This window comes from Bombina bombina, chromosome 5, assembly GCF_027579735.1.
Source record: "Bombina bombina isolate aBomBom1 chromosome 5, aBomBom1.pri, whole genome shotgun sequence".
NCBI lineage: Eukaryota > Metazoa > Chordata > Amphibia > Anura > Bombinatoridae > Bombina > Bombina bombina.
Window position 1 is genome coordinate 430,198,542 of NC_069503.1, and position 12,357 is coordinate 430,210,898.

General features: G+C 40.2%; 1 protein-coding gene across 2 annotated transcripts in view; it reads right to left on the reverse strand.

Moving 5' to 3' along the window:
* Positions 1-12,357, reverse strand: part of ZNRF2 (zinc and ring finger 2) — a 410,887-nt gene that overhangs the window by 158,028 nt on the left and 240,502 nt on the right. The window lies entirely within an intron of this gene.

Genomic DNA, 12,357 nt, shown 5'->3' on the forward strand with positions numbered 1-12,357 from the left:
GGAGAGAAAGGAGGCAACAATGTGCAGAGGTGTCTGAAGTTTATAAAATACTAACAACCTGTCTAAAAAAAACAGGGCGGGCCGTGGACTCATCGTGTCAAGAAAGAAATACATTTTTCAGGTAAGCATAAATTTTGTTTTCTTTCTAATGACATGATGAGTCCACAGATCATCATTAATTACTGTTGGGAATCAATACCCAAGCTAGAGTACACAGATAAGGGAGGGACAAGACAGGAAACCTAAACGGGAGGCACCACTGCTTGAAGAACCTTTCTCCCAAAAGCGATCTCAGCCGAGGCTAAAAAGTCAAATTTATAGAAGTTTGAAAAAGAGTAAAGAGAGGACCAAGTTGCAGCTTTGCAAAACTGTTCCATAAAGGCTTCATTTTGAATGCCCAGGAAGAGGAAACAACCCTCGTAGAAAGAGCCATTACTCCCTCGGGAGGCTGCTGTCCAGCAGTTTCAGCCACAAAGAAAGAGAAGTAGCTGTAGCTTTCTGTCCCTTACGTTAAACAGAAGGCTGAAGAAAATCCTTAGTCGCCTGTAAATAGAATTTTAGTGCACATACCACGTCCAGTAGAAGCCATTCCTCCTGAGAAGAAGGATTAGGACACAAGGAAGGAACAACAATCTCCTGATTAATGTTCCGGTCTGAAACTACTTTAGGGAGAAACCCTAATTTAGTACGTAAAACCACCCTATCCGATTAAAAAAATAAGGTAAGGAGACTCATACTGTAATACCGAGAGCTCTGAAACTCTACAAGCAGATGAAATAGCCTCAAGAAACAAAACTTTACAAGATAACAATATCTAAGGAATGCATCGGCTCAAACAGAGCCCCATGAAGAACTTTAAGAACTAAATTAAGACTCCAAGGAGGAGTAACTGGTTTGAATACAGGCCTGATCCTAACTAAGGCCTGACAAAACCATTGTACGTCTGGGAAGTCTGCCAGACGTTTATGTAACAAAATAGACAGGGTAGATATTTGACCCTTTAGGGAACTTGCCAATAATAACTTCTCTAAACCTTCTTGGAGAAAGGACAGAATTCTAGGACACTGAACTCTACTCAAAGAGTAGCCCTTGGATTCACACCAGTATAGATATTTACGCAGTATCTTATGGTAAATCTTCCTTTTACCAACACCTAACTTTACAACTTCCTTGCTCTAACGTAGGCAAAGAGAATGACTGGGGTGGGATAGAAGAGAGGTGATATTTAACAGCCTTGCTGTGGTGCTCTTTGCCACCTCCTGCTGGCAGGAGTGATATTCCCAACAGTAATTAATGATGATCCGTAGAGTCATCGTGTCATTAGAAAGAAAGAATATTTTTGGGTTCCTTGTCCCTTTAATGACATGTATGCAGTAATAACAATCTTTTAAAAAAAAATAGTCATAGAACAACGTGTAGCTTGTAATTTGTAAAGGATGTAAATGTAAACCAATAGTCAATATACAAACTAAACCTTAAATATTTTTATCATTGCATGACTAAAATAGGTCACAAAACCTGTTTCAACTACACTCTTCCAGTCATACATTGTTTTCGCTGCAGTCATTGATTCTGGGTGGAGACATAAGTATCTTATTGGTCATGAATATGCACACTTAAATGGACAGTCTAGTCAAAATTAAACTTTCATGAATCAGATAGGACATGCAATTTTAAACAAATTTCCCATTCACTGTTATCATCAAATTTGTTTTGTTCTCTTGGTATTCTTTTTTTGAAAGTAAACCTAGGAAGGCTCAAACTGATTTCTTAACTGTTGAAAAATGCCTCTTACCTCAGTGAATTTTGACACACATGAACAAGTACTGCCTAACTGTCATATAAATAACATGTGCTCACTCCCGTTGAGATATTTAAGAGTCAGCACTGAAAGGCTAAAATGTATGTCTGCACTGAGATAAGGGGACAGTATGTCTAGGCTTAGATACAAGATAATCACAGAGGTAATAAATATTAATATCACAGTGTTGGTTATGCAAAACTGGGGAATGGGTAATAAAGGGCGTATCTATCTTTTTAAACAATAACACATTTTTAAGTAAAGTGTCTCTTTTAAAAGGGAAATGAAACCCAATTTTTTTAATTTCAGGATTCAAATAGCGTATACATAGTTAAACAATTTTCTAATTTACTTCTTTTAACAAATTTGCTTCATTATTTTGGTATGATTTGGTGAAAGAGCAGCAATGCACTATTGGAAGTTAGCTGAAACCATAAGGTGAGCCAATGGCATGAGTCAGATATGTACTGCTGCTCTAAGAGAACAAAACTACATTTGAGAATAGAAGTAAACTAGAAAATTGATTAAACTTTCATGATTCAGAAAAAGCATGCAATTTTATTTTAGACTTTCCCTTTAACATCACTCAGCTCTTATATCCGCTAGGCTGTAAGTGCTTAGACAGGAAATACCTTAGGTGGAGTAAACATTAACCTAACATTAATCACAGCTTCAAAATATGGAAAGACCAACAACCATGTTTAAAATGGAAAAAAAAATATATTAAGTATGTGGTTGGTCGTCTTTATATTGATGCAAGAGATATATATTTCCAATTATTAGAGACTTGTTATCTAGAGAGTCTTCAGGACCTGTTTATGGCTAGATTACAAGTGGAGCACTAATTATCAATCCCGTGCTAACTGTGATTGACTTCAGATTTTTTTGCGCGTGTTGGACACTGCACGTATTACACATTAAAAGTAAAAAGGTTTTAGCTAATGCACTAAACCAACAAGGCCGAAGTTACAATATTGCTACCGTATTAATGTATTCTCCCATAGACTTCAATAGAGCACGAAAAGCAGGGGGAAAACCGCTAACAACAAGTTACACAAACCCGATAGCATTTTCTCAAGTGCGCTAATCACACATGAAATTTGAATATTTCACATTCCAATGTTCTTTAACTAGAAGAATATGTCCTATTTATTCCTAAATATACATTTCTCTGCATATATATGTCCTGCCCAGGACATACTTGAAAACGAGAGAAATCTCAATGTATCCTTCCTGATAAAATATTTTATAAATAAAATAAATAAAATAAATATATCTAATATTTCTTTGTTGTATGTATATATATATATATATCTCAAGAAAAGGATGACAAATCACCGTAGCTCAATCCGTACTGCAATTGAGAAGGGCGACAGTGAACAACCGGTGGCAAGACATTTTATGGAAAAAGGCCACACTGTTAAAGACCTGAGGTTTCAACTCATTGATCATGTTCCTGCACTTCCTAAGGGTGGAGACAGAAATAAACGATTGCTACAAGTAGACGCTCGTTGGATTTATAAAATGGACACAGTATACCCCAAAGGTTTGAATGCAGGAGTGGACCGGCATTGTTTTAGGTAGTGTTTTTTTGTATTGGTTTCTGTAGTGTTATGTAGTATCTTTTGTTTTTGTAGTATCTTTTGTTTTTTAGAGTATCTTTGTTTTCTGTTTTTTGTAGTATCTTTTGTTTTTTGTTAAATTGTCGAGAAATAACTGTGGACAATCCTTGACAATTAAATTAGTAAGGGTTATATGACTGACCTTTAACTAACTGGCTGTTCTTGATAAGGATACCCCCAATTCCAACTTGTCTTTCCATCTTCGTGTACACCTACTAGTAGAGCGATTTTTATTGGTACTGTTACTGTGTTACTATTAATACACAGTTAGCATGTGATTGTACTATCCCTGCTCAAGTCTAACAGGTCTCGTAATACATATTACAGTTACTATCCGTACACATTATATTATGTTATCGTTAGATTTGTTATCCCCCCTTTGACCCCCACATATAACACATGGTTAATCTAATATCTACTAGCTCCCTAGGACATTTGGCGCTGAGGTATAACTCTTATTGCACTGTTGATCACACTACTATCTTATCATCTGCCCTTGTTTGAGCAGGTGGTAGGTATCATTTGCTATTATATGATAACTCTATACTCCTAGAGATCTGTTACTACCACTCTCTTGGTTTCAAAGTCACAATGTTTCATTTACATCATACTGGGACACTTAGTACCCGTTGTTACGATCGTTGTAGAGGTTTAACTGTGACGTCCTATTAAGCGTAAAACGCTGCAGTGCCTCTGTAATTTTCTTGTGCTTACCATGGTAAGTACACTGCTTTCAGAGTAGTATACTGATACTTATCCCCTGCACGATACGTATAGAGTTCAACACTGTGCGATATCATTAAGCTTGTCTTAGACTGATTACTTATAGACTGCAGAGTTATTTACTATACTTATCTGCATTTTAGCCAAGTTAGTCTGTTACATATCTTTTGAGTTTGGGATACTTTACATTTTCTATCTAGACTTCGGGGACAATGTCTTTGATTGTTTTAGCACCGATGTAATTGTTGTATATTCACTTTCTATATGGGAGATGAACATTTATTTGGACATTTAATTGTACATTCACAGATCTATTTTCTTTATTTGTTTTCTTTACTGAGGAGTTGCTGCTATGGTAAACCCTTTGGCGTTTTTTGTCAGTGGGAGGAGTCTAACCGCTTTATATTGTTTATTGTATGGTTCACTTTTGTTGGTCTGATGAAGGGGTAAACATGTTTGTGTGTGTGCGTGCGTGCGTGTGTGTGTGTGTGTGTGTGTGTGTGTGTTTATGTATGTATATATATATATATATATATATATATACACACACACACACACACACATACATATACATAGATAGATAGATAGATAGGATAGATATCAAAATAACAAGAGTATTGCATTGAGCAATGACACTTTTTATTGGACTAACTATACATTTATAAGTTGACAAGCTTTCGGAAGAGTTCCTTTCTTTATCAAGTCTGAAGCAATACGAGTATTGCTTCGGAGTTGATAAAGGAAGGAACTCTTCCGAAAGCTTGTCAACTTATAAATGTACAGTTAGTCCAATAAAAAAGTATCATTGCTCAATGCAATACTCTTGTTATTTTGATATCTAAATCTCTGGACTAACACGGCTACTCCAATAAACGTGTGTGTGTGTATATATATATATAAATCTCTGGACTAACACGGCTACTCCAATAAACATGTGTATATATATATATATATATATATATATATATATATATATATATATATATATATATATATATATATATATATGTGTGTGTGTGTGTGTGTGTGTGTGTGTGTGTGTGTATATATATATACACACACACATACATATATATAGTGGGGCAAAAAAGTATTTAGTCAGCCACCAATTGTGCAAGCTCTCCCACTTAAGAAGATGAGAGAGGCCTGTAATTTTCATCATAGGTATACCTCAACTATGAGAGACAAAAGGTGGAAACAAATCCAGACGATTTGGTGGCTGACTAAATACTTTTTTGCCCCACTGTATATTGATATGTGTGTGTGTGTGTGTGTGTGTGTGTGTGTGTGTGTGTGTGTATATATATATATATATATATATATCTATCTATCTCCTGTATATACACACACATACACTTTTTTTTTTTTTATTCATTTGTGTTTAAACTTCTTGTTAAAATAATCAAACACCATTTCAAGAAAGATTCTAATAGACCTTAATTACAATCTAAAAGACTCAAAGTTCAAATATAAAATCTGAATGTTCCATTCTACCCTTGGAATATTCTGAAGAATGAATGTTAATAATAAAATAAATAAAATAATAAACATATGCAGGGAGGAACATTTGATATATCACACAAAGTGTCAAAAACAGATTTTCCCCTATTTCTAGCAAGCTGCACCATTTTTTGGAAAAAATTAAAGCTAGGTGCTATTATTGTAGCATAAGAAATATTTTCTAATTAGTCATATTCCTTGTTGACCAATGCTAAGCTTTATGGCACGCTAGATCTGGTTTATTCATGGGCTGGGCAAAGCCAGGTGCCAAGGAGCAATGGATGGTCCCTACATTTGTAGTTATGGCTCCTTTATTTTCATCTAAACATATTCCTCTATAACATTAACTACCAGCTTCTAAAAAACATAAATTGTGCATACCTGATCATTTTCTTTTCTTCTGATGGAAAGAGTCCACTGCTGCATTCATTACTTTTGGGAAATAAGAACCTGGCCACCAGGAGGAGTCAAAGACACCCCAGCCAAAGGCTTAAATACTCCTCCCACTCCCCTCATCCCCCAGTCATTCTGCCGAGGAACAAGGAACAGTAGAAGAAATATCAGGGTGAAAGGTACCAGAAGAATAAAATAAGGACGCCCCACATAAAAAATTACGGGTGGGGAGCTGTGGACTCTTTCCATCAGAAGAAAAGAAAATTATCAGGTAAGCATAATTTATGCTTTTCTTCTTAAATGGAAAGAGTCCACAGCTGCATTCATTACTTTTGGGAAAACAATATCCAATCTATAGAGGACACTGAATGCCAAGAAGGGAGGGTACAATAGGCGGCCCATTCTGAGGGCACCAAGCCTGAAGCCACTGCCCACAAGGAACCCAGCTTCATCTGAAGCCGAGAAAAATTTAAAAGGAAGAAACCCCAAGGACACTGACCCGCAGGTAGTCCAACTCAACTGAGCCAACATGCCTCCAGGAGTCACCGTCGCCCCAACAGTCGGTCCCACACCAGCCTAAACTCCCAAAGGGATAGGGCCAGGAGAACAGAAGGAAAAAACCGAAAGGTCACAAATCCAAAAAGGAAACCCCCCAGAGCGAGCCCAGCTCACAAGGGTCCAAATGTGTCCCGACAGACAAGGGGAGACTACGCCTAGACCAGGATAAACCGAAGGTATAGGACAGGGCATAAGAACAGAGAAATTTTCTCTCAAACGTTGTGCAAAAGCACCAAAAGACAACAGAAGACGGAGTCCTCACATCGTCCTAACTTGGAACACTAAAGTATTCCGCTACAAAAAAATGTGTAACAGACCCAGACGAAAAACCCGCAGTCAAGAACACACCGCCATCCCCAGGATGACACAGAGAAAACTTGCTGAGAGCAAAAGCAGCCAGCAAAAGAACAGATTACAAAAGACAACTCCCAGACAGAAAGCACACTCTAGGCCTGTGCTTTCCAAACTGTGTGTCGTGACACATTAGTGTGTCGGCAGCAGTGTGTAAGTGTGTCCCTGCTTCAGCACAAATTTTTTTTAATTTAAAATTATTTTTACTTTTTTTTTTTTGGTTTCCGCCTGCTTCCTACGCATATCGCATGGTTGACTCATGATTGATACCTAGTGGGTCATAGATCATCTTAACCTATTGGCACAGCTCAGTGGGAACTGAGACTATTCCCATTGGCAGCTTTGGCTGCATATTGGCTTGTGACTGCACGTGTAGTCTCCTCAATCGGCTTGTGACTGCACATGTAGTCAGTGAGTGGGATAGCAGTGTGTTTGCAGTGCGGGCAGTAGTCAGTGCAAGTTGCAGAGCTCTAAGGGTGGCAGCTTAAACACTGAGCTGAAATCAGAAGTCAAAGTGTTTTTATTTTTTCTTCCTGCAGCTAGCTCCCAGTAGTGCATTGCTGCTCCTGCTCTTGATATATGGATAGGAAGTGGAAGCTTAAAAATGCTTAATGATGAAATGTGAGTGTTATTATCTAATATTCCACCAAATATTCAGAAACGGTGTTCATCCCATCAACCTCATACATTTCATTAAAATAGTAAGTAGCTATTGGTGGTATTAAACTTTTTTTTTAAATTCTTGCACATACATACTGTTACTTGTAAATATATTTTTTTATATAATTTATGTATGTGTCCGTATCTCTTAAAACAAGTTAGTTTAACCTCCTGTTTGCTAGTACAACTGAATTACTGTGTTGTAAAATGATGTAGGTCTAAAAAAGTGTGTCAACAACATGAAACGTTTGGAAAGCTCTGCTCTAGGCAATCCAAGCCGCCAGACCTACCCACAGGTCTTCCAAAAAAAGGGAGAATCATAACCTCCATGAGGTCCCCCAAGAAAGAGAAGTGACACCCAGAACCCGAGGTGGAACAATCCTAGACCCTCTGCTTGTAAGCTTAGGAAGCTAGCTATAGCTACAATGCCCACCTAGATCCATAGATGACAACGTCTCTCAGAACCCACTCCCAGCCGGGCCAGCCCCAGCAACAGCAGGTCTGAAACAGGGGAACAGAAGAACCCCAAAACGAGCAGAAGAAGGGCCACAGCCAATCCAACAGAGCACGGGTGCAAACCAACTCCTTAGGACAACAGGACCATAGACCCAAAGGATCTAGCAAAAAGGTTGAACTTAGTCTTGACACTGAGCCAGCAAGACTCCAAATGGAGCGTAACAACCCAGAGAGAATATCCCTCTCAGCTAGGGAAACTCACAGGTCCCATCTCCTGATCCAGGAGAAGCCCTAAGAAAAGGACCACATCTCCATAAAAGGAGACTAAGCTCTCACCCAACAAGGGGAAAGGGCCAAAAGGCAGCACCTTCCACAAGCCACGAAGCCACAGGCTAAAGGAGAGATCAATCCCCAACTCAGAAGCCCTGTTGAAAGTGATACCCCTAAAAACTAGCCTGCTAACACACAACCAATGTGTAATAGTAGCAGCAGTGACACTGCAAGTCCATTCACCTGCAGAGCAGAGAATTCAATGGATACTACAGCAAGCTGACCAAGGGAAACCGCCTAAGGTGCAAAACAAGCCCAATGAGCAACGGCACTCATAAAACCTGGCCAACCAAGACCAGGTCAAGTAATCCGAGTAAAAGGACATAGCCCAAGTTTCCAGGAACTGGGGAACCCGAACCAACTCTGGAGCCTAAAGGTCCGGTAACACCCCACAACAGAATCCACAAGGGAAAATGCGGAGTGAAAATCAGCAACCGGAAGCCCCATGGAGAACAAATCCGAACCCCCTATTGTTTAAACAAACAATACCCACAAACTTAACACCCCGTATAAATAAAAACCACGACCACAGGTGATACTAATGCAATATCCAGATCAACCCGGATAACGAGAAAAACTCGCAAGTCCCGACCAAATGAAGAGACCACCCCTTGCCGAAGTCCCACTCTCCAAAGGAGCTAAGGTGGTAAAAGTCGTAAAACTAAGCTAGAGCTTCTAGATGCATCAACAGCCTCAGGACAATAAGACAAGGGGATATCTTGAGGTCAAAACCACTCAAGCAAAGGCTGGTCTCCACATCACCTCCGTACAAGTGGATGATCACAGGGAGAAAGGGGCGCGAACCATCCCCAGTTCCGGGAGGAACCCCAAGCAAGCCCAAAGAGACCATGCCCAGTGTCCCTAGCAGGGAACAAACATCTCCCAGGCCCCTAAAAGGAGACCTAACATGGAGACCACAGAGGAAGACCAAAAGTCTCAGAAAAACAGCTAAACAGTACACAGTCGATGTGCAATAGCTGCAGCTGGTTACATTCTGCAAACCATCCGCTGCAAGGCAGCTGAACTATCCTTCAAACTACTAGCTGCTGAGGACCAAGTCCAAAAGGACAATCCCTGAGCCTTAAAAGAAAAAGGCCAAAGCGCTTTTCACTCGGCAGTAAGAAGGCGCTAAGCCCTCCAACTCTCCACCATGTGGGGAGGAACTCTAGGGTCCGACAATACCAGACGCAAGAGAGTAGCGCAGCGGAAACTCCACTGACCCAGTCATCCAAATTGAAGGTTATAATGGCTGAGACAATCCTTCCTGCCCTGCAGACTCACAGGTCCTCTAGAATGCTTAGTTGAATGTAAAACAAATGATAACATGAGCACTCGGCGCCTCGACCGGACCAGCCAATCAGAACAGCACCATGTGTCTGAACAGCCACAAGACAGAACCGAACCCAACAGGACCAGCCTACAACCCGGGTCCTAACCATCAAGCTGCATAAATCCTCCCTCAGAGGGGAAGAAGGGAAAACAGACAAACATAGGACTAACATGTCCCCAAAAACACTTCCGCAGAATTAACAGAGTGTATCGATCCCAGTTTAAGATTCCCAAAGGAAAATAAATTAAAAGACATCCTAATCGGATAAAAAGAAAATATAAGGCAACCCGTAGGTTAACGCCCAATAAGAAAACAGGCCTACTGCAGGACCAGCCAAACGGAGCCTTAATCTTCCAAAAAACTGGGAAGAATCTCATAAAGAACAGGCAGGAGATTACATAATCCCCACATGTCTAATGAGGTGCACCATTCGAAGCAGACTGAAAATTCCCGTATCCGAGAAGGATAGGAAAATTTAATAACTGAAAAACATGTCTGAGTAAGACGTGAAGGCGCGCAACTCTAACGAAAGGTACAACACTCAGGGACTGTTACACCCGCAGGGAACTGTACAGGCCCTCCCCAAGGTGGTAGACCTGGGACAATAGGGCACGAGCACAATCGCGCATAAACGTCTGGACTCTGCAGACGAATAATCGCCAAGAATATGTGGAAGCAAAAACGTGCTGCATCCTCCGGGGGGGAACAAGCCGCCCTGCATGGAGAAATAACCATAATCTGGGTTACCCGCATGTGTAGAAGTATGGAGTGGTAGGGAACTCGCCTCTTGGAGGACAGGACCCCCAGAGGCGGATGGCTCAGCTGACCCTTGATTCCCCGAGCCCGAGAAACCAGGCACTCTAATACGGCACACCGAACATAACTGATTGACATGAGTCAACGATGCCAATCCGGATTCTTCCATGGACGAAGAATCTGAAATTAGAATAGTCTCAGAATCCTCCATAATGGAGTCTGAAATTTGAACAGTCTCAGCATCAAAACCCTCATAACTGGATAGCGAATATACCAATATAGACTATTTTAAGACAAAACAAAACGGCACCTGACACCTACAATGGCTGCGGCACTCACCACCTCCTATGAACCAGACCCCTGCAAACTAGAATTTCTCCGTCGCCACACGATCAGGAATGCGGAAATGGAGGACGGAACGTAATCATGCCCGGCCAGAAGGTAAACCGTATAGTAAAAAAAAAAAAAGCGTCCAACCATAAGGTTGCGTCACTTCCAAAGGCCTTTATGTTCCACGCCATGAGCCCATTGAACACTACACATAAGCAGATTGAATCACATAAACATGATTAAAAAACCCCTGTTCAATAACCCCCCTTCAGGAGATATTAACCCTTGATTCCAAGATACTAAAAGTAGACTCACTGAGACCCTTATGTCATAGTTAGTCCCGCAAGGTGGTAGCCTCTCGGGAAAACATTAGTACAGTACATTTACAAAGAAAAAAAATGAAACGATCTTACCGGAATCTACGCCGTGGAACAGGAACACGGTCCTTCAAATGTGACGGATAGTAGCATCGCCTCCGCTATGGACTTGAGAGAAGAAAGCAGGCAGCGGAGCAAAGTTAGACAACAACGATTGCTTGAGGAGCTGTTAACATGAGTCTAACTTTCATCCAAGCCCTCACTGAGAGACTGACAGGACTACTTAAAACTCCTGTCCCATGTCGAAGAGTACTACCCTCCATAAGAGACAAAATAAAATCTGACACTTCTCTGCCAACCTCCTGGGACGAAAGGCAAAGAATGACTTAGGGATGAGGGGAGCGGCAGGAGTATTTAGGCCTTTGGCTGGGGTGTCTTTTCCTCCTCCTGGTGGCCAGGTTCTTATTTCCCAAAAGTAATGAATGCAGCTGTGGACTCTTTCCATTTAATTTTATTTAAGAAAATATTGCGCAAATCAATGTTGGGCACATAAAACTATCCTATTTGCTAAAGGTATATTACCCTTTACAGCAGATCTTTTTTGAAACAGAAATGTATTGTCCAATACAATGGAACTGGGGCATCAATAGAAATTTAACTGTCCCCATTCCTAAATTGTATAACTTTATTGCATATGAAAACAAAAATAAAAGCTTCACACATACAGATGTATAATTATAAGTTTTATTGCTTTTGGTAAATTAATGTTATTCTATAATTGTATACAGTACACACATCATGAAATGATTATTTCAAACTGGATGTACCACATTTGTAGCACCTGGACAGCTTTATATGAACTCTTAAGACATCAGCTAGCTAGAAGCTGGAAACAGCCTCAGGAATATTATTTCCATCTGTGACAGAAGAACCAATAACAACAAATAAACCAGTTTAAAGAACAAGAAAATAAAAAGGGAATCTCAGTATGAGGGAGCCCTGGATTGAACTGGATATTGGAGCACTGACAGCTTTATTCAAAATATTGTTGAGTGCAAACTGGATCAGCAAATAGAGCACATCCAGAATTAGCCAGATACTTCTGACTTAGGAAATAAATGCACTTAAGAAGCCTGGCTACAAACTACACCTGGAAAAAACTGCAACTGGTTAACCTTTTGTACTCTTACTACAGAACACAGAGGCCTTACAGTTATCTGCATTCTAAAG